At 50.8% G+C, this 12,058-nt stretch overlaps 1 long non-coding RNA gene across 1 annotated transcript; it reads left to right on the forward strand.

Moving 5' to 3' along the window:
* Positions 1-840: 840 nt before the first annotated feature.
* Positions 841-3,377, forward strand: LOC118621875. Its single transcript, XR_004957816.1, has 4 exons — positions 841-1,004; positions 1,594-1,681; positions 1,775-1,868; positions 3,218-3,377. It is a non-coding gene; the product is annotated as an uncharacterized LOC118621875 (long non-coding RNA).
* The last annotated feature ends 8,681 nt before the right edge of the window (positions 3,378-12,058 follow it).

Genomic DNA, 12,058 nt, shown 5'->3' on the forward strand with positions numbered 1-12,058 from the left:
TTCGTTGGTTTTCATTGCCTTGGTGGCTACCGCAAGGAGCACTAGATTGAGAGTCTGTGAAACCAGGTTCTCATCTTGCTACTGCCACTCACGAACCACCTGCCAGTGGACCTGTCTAGCCTATAGCTAGCCTAGACCAGCTACCTGTCTGTATCTCCATTCCCTATGTGCAAACCGAGTGCACTGAACAACATGAGCAGTCAAGTCCATTCCAGCTCTAAACTGTTATGATTTATAACCACGTGAGAAAGGGATTCTGAAGTTGCAGGACCGTAATCCAGGAGATTTGAGTAGTGCAAACGTACCAACCTACGGATTCCCAACTCGACACTTGAGTGCCAGCGTCATCTGTGAGGTCACAGAGGTGTTTCAAATGCCTCCATGAGTTTGTTATTATATTTTCAATAGAAATGACATGAAATCCAGCCAAAGGGAAGGAGAGAAACTGTACCGATAAAGAAGGCCTTTCAAGACCTGTCAGTCAGAGAGGAAAGAGCAGACTTGTGCCTGTGGGTGAGACAGCGGCACTAGGTCTGCTCCTGGGCCGGCCACCTCTGTCCTCACCCCCTCCCCCCGCCCCGCCCCCACCTAGCACATGCAGGTTCCTCGGTGCCCGAGTGATGGCCCACAAAATATAATCATTAAATAGAGAGCCCTTGAGAGCTCACGCGGTGCCTGTGCAGCCTTCGGAGTGCTGGGCAGGAAAAGGTTAAGCAGGCACCGTCCTGAGCCCGGGCAGCCACAGGCAGGGGCGGGGCTCTGGTTAATAACACTGCGCAGGAAGTGAGGGCCTCCTTCCCTCTGCCCAATGGGAAAATCCATTTTCAATTCTGACCTCAATGAGGAAGTGACTGTTCCTGCCGAAAGGAGCGGGGTGCAGCCTTCCCCAGCTCCGCGCACGGCAGGAGCAGAAGACAGGCAGTGAGGAGAAACAGCACCGAGGGCAGAGCAACTCCGGGAGGACAGAGCAGGAGGATGGAGGCGACATCCTCAGTAGGACAGTGGTGAGACAACTTTTAAACACACCCACGGAGATGAGAACAGGGCCGGGGGACAGGGAACTGCTACTTGATGAGCATCAGGAGTAGAAGGAGACATAGAAGATTGTCAGCAGAACCTAGAAGAGTCTAGACACTTTAGACCACATCACCTGGAGGTTCCTTAGCAAAAAGTAACTCGATGGCACATCAGAAGTCCACTGGATATATTTTATTATAGTGTCTATTTTAAAACTAAGATATAATTTTAAGAACATACATAGTTCTTTTATTTTTATTTTTTATCCTCACCTGAGGACATCTTTTGTATTTATCCTCAGATAGAGCGGGAGGGAGAAAGGGAGGAAGAGAGAGAGAGAAACATCGATGTGAGAAAGATACATCGAGTGGCTGCCACCCATACAACGCCAACCGGGGTGGGGACAGACCGCAACTGAGGTGCCCTTAGCGGGAACCGAACCCGGGACTATCTGGTCCGCAGACCCCACACTCCAACCGCTGAGCCAAACCGGCCAGGGCAAGAACATACATAGTTCTTATCCCTTTTTTCTGTCCTTATAAAAGCCTAAGTGTTTACAGTCCGAAACCTTTCTAGACATTATTTCAGATTGACAGCTGGCCCAGGAGGATCCTGACCGTATGGCTGAAGTTCAGGATCTGGAGCTTAGGGCGAGAAGAACCCGGTGAGCAGCCTTGCCCCCTCGCACTGCGTGGAATGAGCTCTCCGGGGCGTCTGTGTCCATTGAGGTGTGTGACACATTTACATGTTCACACAGTTGACCAGTGGAAGGTCCAACCAGGAAAACAGAAAGCACCTTGGACATCTACGTGCAAGGGAATTCAAGGAAGGGGCCTGGCGACAAGGTGATGGTAAGCTGAGAAGTTGGACGGGGGACCATGAGGTAACCCTGAAGCTGAAGGGGCCAAGGGAGGTCATTCTGGGAGCTGCAGTGCCGAGGGGAAACTTTTCAGTGGGACCTGGAGACGCGGCAGAGAGGACGGTGCTGCTGGAGAAGCTCCTGAGGCCGAGGGAAGGAAACATCTCCCAAGTTCCCGTTGGCTGAGCTGAGCCAGGGTCAGGGCCCCCGCCTCCAGGGCAGATCGGGGAAAGTTAAGGAATGGGTCTGAGAAAAAGCAAGCCCAGAGTTAGCACATATACTCTCACTTAATCCTGGAAATGACCCCAAGTGTAAGTAATATAATCTTCGTATCTCTGATGAGAAATCAAGCCTCAGAGACATTAAAAACCAGCACACCCAACAGCACACTAAAGAAAATGGTGGAGCTGAGATGGACACTTAGACCTTCCATCTGTACACCCACACTCCGTCCATTCTCCTTATTTGGTCCTGGGGTGGCGGGGGGCGGGGGGGGGCAGTGACATCTACCGAGCCCCATGGCACTTACAAGCTACCAATGGTAGTGGTCCTTACGCTTCTGCTCATTCCGGTGCCAGCAGCTGCAGTCGGGGCACACATGGTGCTCTGGCACGAGCAGAGGCCGCTGTGGGCCAGGACCGCCAGCCAGTGGACTCATGGAGGGTCTTGCCCAACTGCCCTGAGCCTCCACAAACAGCCTCTGTATGCTCATGAGAGGGCAGAGCCATGGGCCAATCAGAGGCCCTGCCAGCTAATTATCTAGCCCTCTGCCTGCTCCCCGGAAGCCCCGGCCCGGCTGGACGGGCAGACTGTGCGTCTGATGTCAGATGGCCTGGTTCCACCTCTCAGTGGGGCTGGTATTTGGTTGATCCTTCAGGCTCCCATTTGGTTCATAAAACACAAACATCTGCTGGGGTTCTGGTTGGCCTGTGGCAGACTTCAGAGTGGAGAGGGATGGAGACAGGGGAGAGAAGGGAGCTGGGGGAAGGGAAGACGAGCAGGCTTTCCAGGGGGGTTCATTAGGTACTGTGTGATGGGGGAGGCTTTATCAAGCCAGAGCCCTGATCAGCCCCCCAAAGAAGGGAAAGGCAAAAGAGAAGATGAACTCTCATGGGGTTTCCTTGGGAAGCCCAAAGTGAGTCTGTGGCTGCTTTTCCTCCATTGCTCTGCTTCCTCCAACTGTTCCTTTTCTCACCAGTTGGCTATTATTTTCTAGCGCATCTTGATAATTACTTTATCAATCAAGAAAGATAAACAAAAGACTAAAAATACATCTGAGTGAATGAGTTTCCAGAGCCCACCAATCTTCAGTACTGATTTCTGTGTGTGTTTTTTTTGCAGATGTACTTGAGAGACAGTGGAAGGGCTCGGCTCCCCGTTCACCGGTGGTTCAGGAGAGCAGACGCTCCCACCTCCGCCCGCCTGGCGCTCAGTTGTGGGGCCAAAGGCAGTCAGTGAGTTGGGGAAATGCTATCCAAGCAAAATAAACACCCTGAAAAGATTCGCCTGCAGTCTTATCCTTATTAGAATGACTCTTTGCCTTTATTTGCTTATTAAATCAACAAAGTATTGGGTCAAGAGTTGAGAGAGCATTTCATGAGCCACCTATAATAAAAATAAAATGTAGGGAGTTTGTGTCATTGCAACTGTTTTGAAAGAAAACTGCCAGTTATTCACTGAATAGAGCTTGTACTTCGGAAGCCAACACGTTGGCTAGATGTGCCCTGTGAGTGACTGGACATGAACACAGCCCATTAGCCCCGACGGTATCTCACCGCGTGGCCCAGCCCAGCCTGGCTTATTACAAGCTCTGGGGAGAAGCCAGCGAGCACTACAGTGGGGAAGAGGCATTACCTCCACTTCTGTTTCAGCCCTAAATCCACAATTTCTAAATAAAAAAGTCATTGAGGTAAACAGCCCTAGTGACCAATAGTAAAGGCATGCCCCAGTGACATGCCCCACCCCCACTCTTTCCCTCCCCAGTTTCCTCTTCCCAAAGTAACAGTGTCCTCTGCCAGGAGGGGTCTGGGTTTTCTTTCCTACCACGAACAGCACAGAACTAACGTATTCAGTGACTACTGTCGACAATCCATAGCAGGTACTACAGGGCTATCAGACCTGAAGGAAACCATCCAATTTACAGCTGCTCACGTAAAAGCCATCAGGAGAATCATGAAATGATTCTCCATATGGTGCCCTGAAGCTTCCAAAAACTATACGAGAAAGGGGCTTGGAAGGAATTCTTCCCATTTCAGAGACGAGGAAGGTGGGAGCCAAGCATCTGTGGCAACCTGGAAGAGGCACTCCTCCCTGACACCCCCCCACCCCGTGCCCCCAGGGGTGGCTCCCAGGGTCACCCATCTTGGCTTGTTCGGCTTCTCCATTTCAAGCTTATGTTTTCTAGTATAAATGAACTCCACAGTTCCATTGTGTGGAAGCTTCAGGACACGGTTTGCCAAATGGAAAAACATTTGGAGGTTGGGAAAATATCTTGCACATAAATTACCGAAGGCACAGAGAATCTAAGAGGGAGGAGATCAGAAGCCAAGGAAAAGCAGGGAGGGTGCCAAAGTAAAAATGGAGAGAGCGACAGAGACAGGGAAAGCGATGTAATGATTTCTCTTAATGACCTGCCTTCAGACCAAAAGGCGAGTTTCTGAGCTGTGTTTGAGCCTCAGAAAAGCCACGAGCCCGAGTATCGGGAAATAACCTCTAAATGGCGAGATCAAGCCCCCATTTTTCATCTTTTCTGAGTAGAGCTCTTCATTGATTACATTAAGTGCTAGCCACCGGTCAGAAACACAAGAAAGCTCATTGTCTTGGACTGTGGCAAAGGCCAGTAACATACTTGTTAATTTCCTGATTTATGACACTGAGGAGATGGGACTAAGGGCGGTGCTTCCTCTCTCTCTTTCCTCCTCTCTCTCTCTCTTTGTCTCTCTCTTGCGCTGTGTCTTTTGGTGGTGGTGGTGGTGGTGGTGGTGGAAACTATTAAAACAGAGGCAGATCAGGAAGTTTGTGATAAAGAGAAGCCAGGCTCTCGTCTGACATACAATCTCTCTCCTGGCTTAAGTAAACTTGCTCCTTCAAGGCCTGCCATCAACAGAGTCGGGCTCACGTTTCACCACTAAATCTGAGTCAACAATCTCTAATCTGGACACTGGGTTCGGAATCCAGGCTCAGGTTGCACTTGGAAGCTGACAGCAGGGACGAGAGCAGAGAAAAATACGGCCTTTGTTTGTGGTTTGATCGTCCCCACCGAGCTGCGCCGAGGTCATGTGTCGTTTTCTGTCATCAACAAGATAAAAGTTTGCACCTCTCTGGCCCTGAAATGGCTCTCCTGCCATTTATGTTAAGGCCGAGCAGCTCTCGCCCCGGGATTGGAGGGCCAAGTTTGCGGAGAGCTTAGATTTGGAGGCTTTTCATCTCTCTGACATACGATACCGTGACATAGGCAGCCCTCGCTGGGTTGCTATGCAGATATACAATTTCTGAAAAGTTACACCCGGAAAACGAAAACCCCGGGCTGGATTAGCATTTCACAAAGAACAGGGATAAAATGTGTAGCAGTTAGGCTAAAAAGCTAGAAAAAAAAAGTGAATTAAAGTTTCATGAAAACAAACTCTTTTTTAAAGGATCAATAAGTATAAAAGTATCTTATTGCATTCCTGGCCTTTGGTTCTGAGCTCTAATCCAGCTACTGTATGTGAAGGGGAGTCTGCGAGCCAAGTGGTGGAGACTGGGGACAGAGGTCTGAGTGCAGCCCGGGGCTTAGGGTGCTGGGGAAGGTGAAATGGGAAGGGTTTCTGTTGGGCGCTGTTGTCTTAGAAAACTCTTCTTTCTTTCTACCTGTAATTGTTTTCATTGTTTTTATTTTGTGATAATCTTTCCCGTTTGTTTAAATAAACCTCGAAAGGAGAAAAATATTACCCCATAGTCTAAAGGTTCTGGCTAAATAAGTTTCAGCATCTCCTCTCCCTTTCTTAACCAAGGTCAAAGGGCATGCTCTCCAGAGCTCACTCAAACACCAGCCTTTTCTGAACAAATCTTTTTTCAAGTGTTTCCAACACCAGGAATTATCTTATATGGACCATGTCAATGGAATGTGATATTTGCTTGTGAAGTAGGAAAAGGGGAGCGACTAGGGGTTCTCCTTGTTATCCCGACACCACTGCCTTCCAGCTGAGACTGTGTGCTTCTCCTCGGGTGCCCTTCCTGGGCTGGCCTTGTCCACACAGCTGGGGAGGTCATGGCCCCTCCCCTGCTGCTCAGACACCAGGGCTTCCCACCAGCCCCAACTGCAGAACCTCTGGAGGGAAGCCCAGAGCAGGAAACAGGAAAGGGGGTTTTGAAGACGCAGAGGGTGTGGAGGAGATTTGAGGGTCGCAACTGACCCTGCTCGTGCAGTGGGCGGAGGCCAGCACCACACACCAAACAGCTCAGACCTTCACGTGGAGTTAGTGCTGTGAAATGCAAAGGCGGCTCAGCCCTGCTCCCTGCTCCCAGGCTCTCAGAGGAAAGCAGGTGAGTGGAAATACGTCAAGAGCCCTGGAGCGAGTCCCCTTGAGCATTCCCGTTTGGTGGATTACGAGGCTGACAGTGTTTGCAAAGAAGAGCGCGTATTCTGGACAGACATTTATTGGAGGCTAGGCAAAGAAGATATGGGCAACTGAACTTTTCTGTAACTCAAGGGGACCACTTCTGTGCTCCTCTGTCACTTCCGAGATAAGATGACATATGTGAAAGTGACTGGTGTACAATTTGGCCGTGCACGCAGGCGTCCATCCATCCACAAGAGGGAGGCTGGAATGTAGTGTACTTGTTAAGTGTAGGCTCTGTATCAGATTGCCCACATGCAGTTCCAGGCTCTGTCACTTACTTAGCCTCTGTGTGCTCAGTTTCCTCATCTGTAAAATGGGAATAATAACAGTAACTATCTGGTAGGGTTGTTGCAAGACATAAGTAAAATAATGCAACCAAATACCACTTAGTACGCACTGGATCAACGTCTTGACGATGAGCCGTGGTGTTCATTCCGACCTGGGGGGGTTTGTTGTCGGGTTGGCCGACCCTGCACGTGAGGGAAACTGAAGAAAGAGAACGCAATCCATTCTTTGAGCTCTGGAGGTAGGCTGCAATGACATCATCAGGTATGTGTCCCTTTGGCTGATTCAGATTCGAATTGAGTTAGGACCTAAACTGACGCGGGTTATTTCTGCAGCCGTGGCCCGGGCGGATTACTGCGCGTGGGCAGAGCCTTCGGCTCTCGGCTGCTACCGATGGGCTGGGTGACCCCAGCCGATCACTTCCCGGACTGTCTTTCCCTCGTCCCGAAACGAAGCCTGCGTCGCCTCTGGTTTTGTGAGACTTGCTGGAGGGAGGCTGCGTGACTGCCTCTTTTGTGGTGTCTGACATGGAGCTTGTCCACATTGCATTTGTTTGGTCAGCTAGTCAGCCAGGGATCCAGTGGCTTAGCCCAAAGGCAGCTGTGAGGTTTCGGGCCCTGCACTCTGGGCAAAGTGACGCAGCCCTGTGTGGTGCCCAAAGCCCCCCACTGCCCTCGACATCTCCCCGCCCAGCTGCAGCTCAAACACTCCAACATCAGGAAGTGGGAACAGCCCCTGGCCCACGTGTCCCGGGAAACCACGTGGGTGCCAAGGTGCCTCTCCCTTTTCTTTCCTCTCCGAGCTGCTGGCACCCACCTCCCCTCCCTCAGACTTCACCCACAGACACATCAATAGCGGTGTTGTTGATGTTGTCAAAACCAGGTGTGAGGAGAGGTTAGCAGTAGATCTCTTTTCTCCCCAAACACAATATACAGAAAGGTTAAAGATCGCTCACTGTCATGGTTTAGGCCCCAAGTAAATGACCTGGATCTGCAGCCTGGCCACCAGGCTTCCCGGGCCCAGTGAGCAGCCCAGCAGCTAGGGAGTGTGGACGCTGAGCCACTGCCGGCATCTGCCTCTTCCTGTTCATGGCACCGTGGACAGAAACCCTGTCATCCTCATGCCTCCGTTTCTTGGGCTGTGAAATGGGAATGATGATAATATTAGCACCTCCCTCACAGAGCTGTGGTATCATTAAGTAAGTGAATGTGTGCAGAACCTGTACATGGGCCGTGCACAGAGTAAGCACGCGATGGATGTAAGCTGTTTCCTAGCTCAGTGGAGGTCCCGCCTTTCTCTGGAATTACAAGGCTGGTGGCAAGTGTTCCTTCTACCCACAGTCAAGGCAGAACATGAGGCCCTTTCTGGGTACTGAAGACTAACTTTCCACCTATATATGTGTCTAAGGGTCAAAAAATTATTTAATTTCCAAGGCTGTCCCGAGTGGAGAGTGTAGGAGTCCGTGGCCTGGAGTCACTGCACAGTGCAGACACTCCAGGGGGTCTTGGCCCCTTCAGGGGAGGCTCACGGGCTGGGCCCGGGGGCTCTGCACCTTTCTCCCTGGAGCCCCGGAGCAGAAGGAAACCCCGCAGTCTTTCTGTTCGCCGCACAATTGCCCTGGTTTTCAGGGTGTACTGTTCCCTCCCACCACCAAGCTAGTGGGATAAAGGTACCTCAACTCCATCCCAAGGGTGGAGAACAGCTCTTCAAGGACGCCGTGAGGGCCACTGTGCCTGCCTTCAAGGAGCCCAGTGACATGTGGGAAGAGCAGTGCACAAAGGGGCCTCGCCTGTTTAGACAAGAGCCATAGGAGCCCATGAGCGAAGCAACAGCCACACCTCAGGGGAATCAGGTGTGACTTCAGAGAGGGTGGCATAGAAACTGAGCTTTGAAAGGAGTAGCTTATGAATTGTATTAACAGTAACAGTAACAGTAGGGAGGGTGTTCCCTGTGCTGGGCCTAGGCCATGCGAGGCAGTTAAGAAGGGATCCCCAGCATCCAGACTTGGCGGGCTGGCAAAGGGCGAGACAGGTAAGCAGCTGGACGAGCAGAGTGATGTGCACTGGGATGGGGTGGGCATGGAGAGGAGCTGCCCAGCAGTGGGGGAGCGAGGGGTCTGGCAGGCTCCCCAGGACAGCATCACCCGAGCAGTCGGCCGAGTCCTGGTCGGCTGCAGAAACTGCCCCGGGGAAGATGAGGGAAAGACCACCGAGGGAGAGACAGCTGCGCGTGCGAAGACATAAGAGGGGGAAAGAGAGCTGGGCATCAGGAACGCCTCCTAGCTCAGCGTGGGTGAAGTGCAGGTGGGGCTGGTGGGCAGCGAGCAGTGGGGCTGAGAGGTGAGCAGGGCCTTTGAGAGGGCTGTGCTTGCCACCCTGGACCCTGGCTTTGCCTCTGTATGCCTCAGGAACCACTGAAGAGTTATAAGCAGGGTTTGACATGTGCCAGGTCGGGGCGCTGTTGAAAGTGGTCAAGGAAACTAAGACTCTGGCCCCTGGGTGCAGGAGGAGCCAAGGAGGAGAGGGGGTGGATGTCAGTGTTGGGTGCCTTTGCAACTGGGCCTCAGCCCCGGCCTTTGGCTGGGCCGTGTGGGCGGAGTGAGCTGGCACCTACGGGCCTGCATGCAGCTCAAGCTGCCCTTTCAGTGCCAAAGGAACACCTGCAGTGCAGAGCTGTGGGTCCAGGCTCCGGAGGGGCAATTCCTTAAACCCTGGAAAACAGCCAGAGAGAGCCCTGGTGCGATGGTGAGACTCAGTGGTCCACCTTTCCCACAGCCGCATCTTCCCATTACGAGTCAAGTTCAAAGCGGGGGCCTTGAACTTGATTCTTTTCCAGTGTGCCCTGAGCATCAGACATGGGGCCCTGTGTTCCATGGGGGTTTGATAACCACCAAGAAAGACACCGCCTGACTTGTTTCTCAGAAAGCAGTGTCCTGGGCACTTCCCCACACCCAATAACTGTGGCGGCCGGTAACCAGGAACTCTCAACCCCTCTGGCTTCATTTAAAATGAGGGCCACTTTGCAGCAAAACCGAGTCACGGCCACAAACTTATAGGAAGTCAAATGACTCCGCATGAAGATGCCAACAGTTTTTCTCCAGACTGGATGTGTGACCTCGGGCACCAAGCCTCCTGGGTTTGAATCCCATTCTGCAATTCACTGGCTGTGTGATCTCAGGAAATCACTAAACATACTGGACTTCTGCTTCTTCATGTGTAATAAATGGGAAAATAACAGGACCTTCCTCAGAGGGTTACTGTGAATAGTAAATGAGGCTAATAGTATATGCTCAATACATGCTATAATTGTTTGCATTATTATCTCTATTTCTCTTTATATATAGTTTTGCTAGCCCAAGAGGATTGTGTATTCAGGGAACACTAAGACTAAGAGAAGGAAGAGAAGGAGGAAAAGGTGTACTGATGTCTAATGAGATGCCACGGAATCTTTTCATGTTGAAACAAAGGTACCTTTTGTTTCCAGAAGGGTCAAAATGTTTGCTCGACAATCTTGGACTACAGACAAAAGCAAAATCAATATCCCGGATGATTGTCTCTATGGCCAAGTCCAGATGAATAAAGCTGTCGGGAACTTTGCAGCAGACAGCCACAGCTGGATGCCCCGCCCCGGCACGTCCTCAGCTGAGCCTGTGGCGCTCTGATGGGTTGTCATCATAAACAACTCACACCAGGAGCCTTCGAGATTCCCTCAGGTCCCACGAGAGAAACATAGCAGCTCTCCAGTCCACTCCTAGGACGGGCACTTAGAGGAAAATGCTGATAATGCCTGAGTTTTTAATGAACACTTGTCTTTTGATGGGCTAAACCAAGTCAGTGTGGGACTCTGGACAAGTCAGTTCACTTTTCTTTTCTTTTTTTTTTAAATCCTCACCTGAGGACATTTTTGCATTTTATCTTCAGACAGAGTGGGAGGGAGAGAGAGAGAGAGAGAAACATCGATGTGAGAGAGACACATCGAGTGGTTGCCACACATATGACCCCAACCAGGGCAGGGACAAACTCCAACTGAGGCACGTGTCCTTAGCGGGAACCGAACTCAGGTCTCTTTGGTCCTCAGGCCAACGCTCTGACTGCTGAACCAAACCGCGAGGGCCAGTTCACTTTTCTAGGCTTCAGTTTTTTCATCTGTAGAACGAGAGGACTAGACAAGGTCTACGTTGATTAGACCTATCTATGAACATACTTTCTGCCTTAGAAACTTTCTAATGCTTAATTCAGGTACCAAGGAAAAACCAGATTAACCCCACCCCATTCACATAAAGCTAAACAAAAGCACTTCCCAGCCCACAGAGTGAGATGGTTCTCATCCGGGAGGGGGCTCTTTGAAGCCTTGGGGCTGAAGGTCAGGACCCAGAGAGTCCTACTCAGGCCCCAGAACACTCCACATGCAGTGCCTGTGGTCAGCAGCAGACCCTCCGACAGACCGGTGGGCTCTCGTCTGCAGAAAAGTGCGACTCGCAGCAGGTGAGGAAGGGCCAGCACCAACCCTGTACCTCAACATCTTTTCAAATTACTAGATTTATTTTTAAAAATGTTTCCCTGGAGGAAAGAAATGAACACCTTCGGTAACAAGAAAAATAATAACAATAGTCATAATAATGAGAAAAGCAAAATAAGCACATGTAAGTGCATTTTTTTCTTAGAGATTTATTTTTGTTTGATGAATCTGACACCGGTCGGGGGAGAGGAGAATGTTGGGAGCCCCGCAGGGAAATGAGCACCCAGAGGAAGGGCTGCTGCCTCCTGCATGGGTGGGGTTGGTGTTGGGGTTGGTTTGTTTAATTTGTTGCTGGAAGTTTTCCTGTTGTTCACGTTTATAAATCTCTTCCCGGGCTTGCGAGCTTCCCCTCCCCCCCACCTCCCTCCCCCTGCCCCCCACTTTCATTTTTAAAAAGCGAGCTCGCTCGCCAGGTGTGTCCCCCAAGCTCTCACAGCTCTAATAAATAAGGAGCACCTGTAAAACAGTAGCTTGACTTGTTAAGTGACTGTACAAAGAGAATATAGAAATACAGTATGTACACCGCATCCACGGCCGTGGTGCTACAAGGCCGGCATGGCACAGACTCGGCCTGCCTCCGCCCCACCGGCACCTCCTGTGGCCGGCTCCGCGGCCTCGTCGCCGGGCACCTGGACCCCTCCAGAGGGAACAATTGCTTTATTTGAGTTAGTAAACAGATACACTGAATCACAAGGTGATTTGATTTTTTTTTTTTTTTTTTTTTTTTTGGTTTCTTCTTTTTTTTGATTTTTTCTCATTTTTTCCGCTTTTTTTTATT

This window comes from Molossus molossus, unplaced genomic scaffold, assembly GCF_014108415.1.
Source record: "Molossus molossus isolate mMolMol1 unplaced genomic scaffold, mMolMol1.p scaffold_m16_p_8, whole genome shotgun sequence".
NCBI classification, from domain to species: domain Eukaryota; kingdom Metazoa; phylum Chordata; class Mammalia; order Chiroptera; family Molossidae; genus Molossus; species Molossus molossus.